Source organism: Mustela nigripes, chromosome 7 (assembly GCF_022355385.1).
Source record: "Mustela nigripes isolate SB6536 chromosome 7, MUSNIG.SB6536, whole genome shotgun sequence".
Classification (NCBI taxonomy): Eukaryota; Metazoa; Chordata; class Mammalia; order Carnivora; family Mustelidae; genus Mustela; species Mustela nigripes.
In genome coordinates, this window is record NC_081563.1 from 58,243,213 (window position 1) to 58,250,172 (window position 6,960).

Below are 6,960 nucleotides of genomic sequence, written 5' to 3' on the forward strand. Positions count from 1 at the left end.
ACAACTATTTGCCATGGCTCAGGGAGAAAAATGGTTCCCCCACCCCCGCCAGTTTTGACTCCTAACAGGACAGAGGTTTTGAGGTCTAAACGCTCTTTCAGTAGCTAATGATCACTACTCTTTGTGTCGTCTTTTGCAGTTTTCCTTGTTCTTTGGATGTGGTGTAGTGGTTCGAGTTCTGATTCTGCCTCCATTGCTTTCTCACTGGGTGAAGTTTAAAAAAAACCCTCAGCACTACAATAAATTCAGTAAGTAGTGATTATCAGTCTTCATAATAACACAAGGTATGCATTCTCTCCCCATCTGTATAGGTGAGGATCATGAGCCCAGGGGAGATTAAGTAACTTATTCAAAATTACCCAGGTCAGAAATGATGATCCCATTTCCCTGTCTACCTTCCTTTCTGGGGAGCCATCATCATAAGTTTAAAAAACAACCTTGATGTCCTACAAAGGGTACTTTGGTCCCCCAAAACAAAACTCTGTTCCCCTGCACACCCTCCCCTCCTTGCACTATAGCTGGTGGACATTGTCCTCCAGGACCCAAGCTGAGCCCCTCTAGAGAATTTAGTGAGGGAAGGACGAGAGGTCTTGTCACTCAGGAGCCTTTCCTGTGCTCCTGACCCCAAGGAGCTTCCCAGGACATGTGCAGCACACAAAAATATGTCTTCCCCTGCTGCTGCTGTGGCCACTTTCCAACAACATTCACAGAGCCCTTCCTATGTTCTCAGAAGTGTAAGTAAGAATGAGAAATGACCCCTCTCCTCCAAAGAGTGCATCATGCAACTAGGGAGACAGGTGAATACTTTCATACCATGTGACAACGATGTGACGTACAGAGTACTATGGGGAATTCAGATAGGAGTAATTCATTTTACTTGGTATGTTGTGGCAAGCTACAGCAAGGAGGTGACATCTGAGCTGGGTGTACATGGCAAAGAAAGGATTGGGGGATGGCTCTTTCAGATAGAAGGGACAACAAAGTCTCCATGTGTCAAAGAGCATAGTGTGTTTAAGGATAAAGGCAGGTAGAGTGAGGGCAAAGCATGGGCAGAGACAGGCAAAGAGAGGCTGGAGGAGGCTGGGTGGGGCCAGGGGTAAAGGGCTGTGATTGAGCAAAGCACAAGGGTAAAGTGTTGAGGCAAGGAGATTATTAACTGGGGGCTGATACAATCACAGCTATCTTAGACAAAGCTTCCTCTGGCTGGGGTAAACAATGAAAGACAGGACTGATAATCCATTTCATTCCAACCCCACTCATTTCCAGAGCTTTGCCTGCCCGGAGCTCAGGGATGTGGAGAGGAGCTGATCTCTGACTATTGAAATTCCTTCTTTCCTGCTTATCCTCCAGTCCCTTTGACTTGATGGCATATGCCAGCAGAGGTGTGGAAAAGATCAAAATGGCATTAAGATTGATCCCTGAGTTTGGTATAGCTGAACTCAAACATATCATTCAAAATGGACTGCTGTATCTCTAGAAGCTATATGGGGTATCATCCACTTGTGATACATGTTCCTACTAAATACTGACCAGGGTTTTGTAAATTGGATCATTTAAAAAGTTGTGGGGGAGGGGGGTTATTGTTTAGAAGGGATATGTGGCGAATCCATTTTTTAAGGAAATAATTCTCTTGTATGGTAAATTGCTTCCTGATCTAAATCTCCAGTATACAGGTGTACTGAGATACACAGTATAAGGTCGACCTCAGAATATAGGGCTTAACTCCCTCAAACTGGCAAACCAGCCAGGAATGAAAACATTTTATGGATCAGTTTATCCAATAACTATTTGCCAAGAAGCCAGCTGTGCCAACCCTGAAGGCATAGTGATGAGGGGACATTTTCTGCCTCCAAGGCCCACAATGGCAAAGACAGGTAGGCATACAGGTCACTATGGTATGGCATTCTGGGCGCCATGCATTATGTAAACTGATTAATTCTAATGTCTTCATGTTGAATATCTAATCAAAATACTGAGTTATCTGGTTTTCCCTTCTGCAAACTAGCAGTTATACATGGGGATCCATGTCTAACATCATGAAAATTGCACAATACCATTATGAACTAATCATAAATGACACTGTCAGTTTAATACAGAAATCTATTCAGAAAAAATTCAGATTCTCTCATCAACATATGTCACTATACTGGCAAAAACATGAATTAATCATTTCATTTTCTTCTCCAATTTTGTTCTAGTCTTTGAGTCGACTTTGTCCAACAATGCTAAGGATTCCTTAATTTCCTGACCCACCCCCACCCAGGTCTGAGGCTGTGGTGGTGTTTACTGTTGAGGCAGGTGAAATACTCTAAAGTCAAGGCAAAGCTCATGACTGGGTTTCGTAAGAAACCATGAGTCTAAGTTGCTATCAACATATCTTAGCAGAGCAAGTTTTTCTGGGATTCAGAATTTGTTTCGAAGGAGTAAATATGAGTAAGTTAAGAAATGACATTGGGATGCCTAAAAGATAAAAGGATCTTTGGATAAAGTTATTGGAAAGTGGGTTTGGGACCAAAGCAAGGAAGAATTTGTCATAGTTGGAGTCATCCACGACTGGGGGAGGCAGTGGACTTCTGTTGCCAATAGAGGCCAAGCAGAGGTATGATGAGAGTCAAGGGTTCCCAAACTGGGTGGGAGATTGGATCAGATGAACTCTGTACCCCTTTGTGCTGAACTTAAGTCCTTGTTCTGCTCTCAGCTGATTGAACAGCCCTGGGCCAAGAACACCACCTCTCCGGGGCTCCATTTTATCATTGCTAAGTGGAAAAGAGGGAGCAATTTTCAGAGCCCTGATGGCCACTGTCAGGGAACCCCAGACCTATATAGCCCTGGACCTCAAAGGGAAATGAGCAGTGTTGGGAGTTGGACCTCCAGATCCATCAACTCCATCTGATGACTCAGAAGTTCTTTCAATCCCCAACATTGGAGACCAGCAAGGCTGGTTTGTCTTGTTTTAATTATTATTTAGATGACTATTTGGCTCATTCCTGAGCAAGGCTTGAATCAAGTCAGACCTGTTAATTGAATCAAGGTTATATAATCACATTTGGGCATTTAAATGCAAACCAATTATTTCGGAGCCCAAGCATCTTATACACAAGGAGGGAGTTCTAGTACGTGGAGGGAATGTATGCTAATGCACAAAGCCTCATCCTTAAAGTGGAAGGTGGAGCATTCTTGGGCACTCCTGTTTCGATGAGGTTGTTGTAATAGTTACTGCTCTGGGCACATTCTGGGAAGATGCTGGAAACATCTCAAACAAGTATGACATTGGTGTCACTCCAGTATGTTGAACTCATTACATTTGGAGTATGTCTCCTTGTAGCATTTGGCTTGGCTTATAAATATATTTTCAGAATCTGTAGGAAGCATTTGCAAGGAGGCCTCTCTTGGCCTTTCTGGTTATCAGCATTCCCTCCTTCTCTCCTTTGACAAAGATATGCCTGATTAATTAGGCATTTAGATTTTTCACTTGGGTTTCTTTCTAGTTTCAGCCCCGATGCCCCCAAATCTTGCTCTTCTCAAATACTGGCCCCACTTCCACAAAGGGAGAGGAAAGCAGGGAGGGAGCTGTGGAAAAGTCACTGATAAGTTTCACAAAACTAGCAACATAAAGCAGTGCATCAAGGAAGAAGGTACCAGACTTGAGTTTGAAGAGTTTGTCCCTAAACTTTCTAAGGTTCATGTAGGCTAAACAGACCTAGGGGAGCCTCTAGCTCATAGGCACCTTGTAATACTGTCCTCCTCACTTGGAGGGTGAGGGACGAGATGCCCAGTCTCTGTCCTTTGTTATGAAATGACTTGGCAGGCTTTGTCAAGATCATTCAGCCTTGAAACATAACCAGATGCCATTGTTGGAGATGACACACTCCTATATGAAGCACTTTCTGCTCTCACACTTTGTCTTTGTCTCTGACATAAAATTGTCAGGCACATCTAAGGACAGATATTCCAGAGAGGGTTTCATCTTTGCCATGGTGTCCTGGCTGGGAAACCCTTACAGACTTGGAGTTACAGAAGTCAAGGAGGAACTAATCACTGGAGGTGGGGTCCTTGGGACAGTTTCATTACAAACACATGGCTGAAATGTGTTACATGAGGGCAGGCATACCAGTGTGCCCTGTATATAGCTTCTGGCTAGATGACACAGTCTTCAGCAAAGCCAAAGGAAACAGCAAGTTGATTTTTTCAAATAGGGTTCATTAGACCCACAGAGGACTAACCCTAAGCCTGACTTTGGATTACCTAACTTTTCTTGCCAGGAATTGTATTAAATGATTCTATCTGGAACTGAAGGTCTTGATAGACCACGGTGTGGATTCTCAGTCTTTTGAGAGTCAACTTTCAAAAGCGCATTTTTATTCCGGGTCAACCCTTCACCCCCTTCTGGGGCACCGTGACACAGATAAGCCCATGACATCTGGCAGGGTTGGCAGGAGTATTAAGTTGAGCCGGGAATGTAGGTGTTAGCATATCAAAGTAGATCTGAGACGACATTCCAAACCAACTCTTCCACACTGGGAACTCAACCCCTAAGCAACGATCACAATAAGGGCAACTGTCCCATGTCACAGAGGGAAGTATAGGGTAAAGGCCATGACTGCTATGTGCCAGCACTCGGATAAGAGGGAAACTCAGCTCAGTTCCACTCATTCACTTGATGGACTTCCACAAATGCTACTCTAAAGCATGTGAAGGGGAAAATAGAATACCATCCGTGTCTTGAGCTCTGGGGTGGTAACTTTAAGGCCCCAAGATGTGTCTGGAGCTGAATGGTGGCCTACTAGTGCTTGCCTGAAAGATAATGGTGTCAAGCCTAAACTCATTTGCATCACTCACCCATCAGGGGACTCTAACTAGGAGCTATTTTCAGATGACATAGATCCCCAGGAGGCACTTGCCTCCTGCCTGTGACACTTGTAAGAGTGACTCTTGCCACATGACTATAGTGACAAATGAAGCTTTTCTCTGATGATGCCATTAATAATTCTAAACATCCCAGAAGGGAGAGACTGTGACTGGGAATAGACTTCCCAGTGTATCTCTCCTGTTACATTCCCAGGCCTGTGGGCAGAAAAAGAAATCTATGAATGTTGAGTATACTAAAAAGAAAAAGAAAATTGTTTTACAAGTTATGGAATCTGGCTACTTTAAAGTATGTGGTGCTGTCAGTGTCTAAAATAGGAGATGGTCAGACCCAGAGTTCAAAATGTCTAAGTAGTTATTTGGCAGCAGATGTTTCAAGGTAGCTTAATGGAGAATATTGGGGCCATGAGTCTATAGTCTGTAGTCTGTAGTCACTTTCCCAAGAGCAATGCTCTTGGGTCTTGGGTTTCATAAAAGATAATCTCAATTCCTCCTTTTAAGGGAATTTTAGTCTAGTTGTTTTTTCTGCCTCAGGCACTGTCCTCTGTCTCATTATTTCCTGATTCTACCCATCCTTCAAGATGCAGCTCAAATGTCACCTCCTTTCATAGGTCTTCCATGATAGACCCCAGTTGGAATTTACCATTCTCTTCTCTAACTCCCATGTAACTTTATCTACACCTCTCTCATGTCCACTTTCCAACTTCTGTAAGATAAATTACACACTTGTTTTATCTCAAAAGTTTCAAAATATTGAATTCTTACAGAATATGTTCTTTGACTACAGTGGAATTAAATTAAAAATTAATAAACTACCTAGATAATCCTAAATATTTGAAAATTAAATAATGCACTTCTAACCATGGATCAAAGAAGAAATTTTAAGAGAAATTAGAAAATATTCAAATTGAATGATAATCCAATACTATATTTCAAAATTTGTAGGGTGCAGGTAAAGAAGTGCTTAGAGTGAAGTTAATAGCACTAACCTGATCGTGTTGGAAAAGAAGGAAGTTTACTTATTTTGTTTATTTATTTCTTAAGTAGACTCTGTGCCCATGCCCAGCTTGAACTTAAACACCCCTGAGACCAAGAGTCATGTGCTCTACTGACTGAGCCATCCAGGCACCCCAAGAAGGAAGTTTTAAAATTAATTATCCAAATTTCCATTTTAAAAAGGAGAAAAAAACAAGGTAAGGAAATTAAACCCAAAGGAAGTAATAACTACAATAATAGTTTTAATAATAACCAAAAGCAGAAATCAATATATTGAAAAACAAACTGTAGGAATTTTTAACAAAGTTGGAAATCAGTACTTTAAAAAGTTTCATAAAATTTATAAATCCCTAGCAGGGTTGCTCAATTAAAGAAAAGAAAGAAAGAAAATACAAATGACCAATATATGTGATGGAAGAAGGGATATCATTACTAATCCTGTAAGTGTTATGATAGAGGAATGCTATGAACAATTTTATGCTAATGAAGTTGATAACTTAGATGAAACATAAAAATTCTTTGAAAAATACAACTTACCAAAACTGACTCATGAAGAAATGGAAAAATCTAAACAGCTTATATTTTACTTATTTTTTAAAGATTCTATTTATTTATTTGAGAGAGAGAGAGAAAGAGAGTACAAGTGGGGGAGAGGGAGAAGCAGACTCCCTGCTGAGCAAGGAGCCCACTGTGGGGCTCCATCACAGGAAGCTGGGATTATGACCTAACCTGAAGGCAGCTGCTTAACGTAAGCAGACTGACCCACCCAGGCACCCCTAAATAGCCTATATTTTATAAAGAAACTGAGGGGCCCCTGGATGGCTCAGTCAGTTAAGTGACTGCCTTCGGCTTGGGTCATGATCCCAGGTCAGGGGCCTGGGATGGAACTCTGGCTCCCTGCTCAGCGGGGAGTCTATTTCTCCCTCTCCCTCTGCTGCTCCCCTTGCCTGTGCTCTCTTGCTCATTCTCTCTGTCAAATAAATAAATAAAATCTAAAAAAAACCCACAACAACCTGAATTCACTATCAAAATCTTCCCACAAAGAAAACTCTATCCCTAGGGCGCCTGGGTGGCTCAGTGGGTTAAAAACCTCTGCCT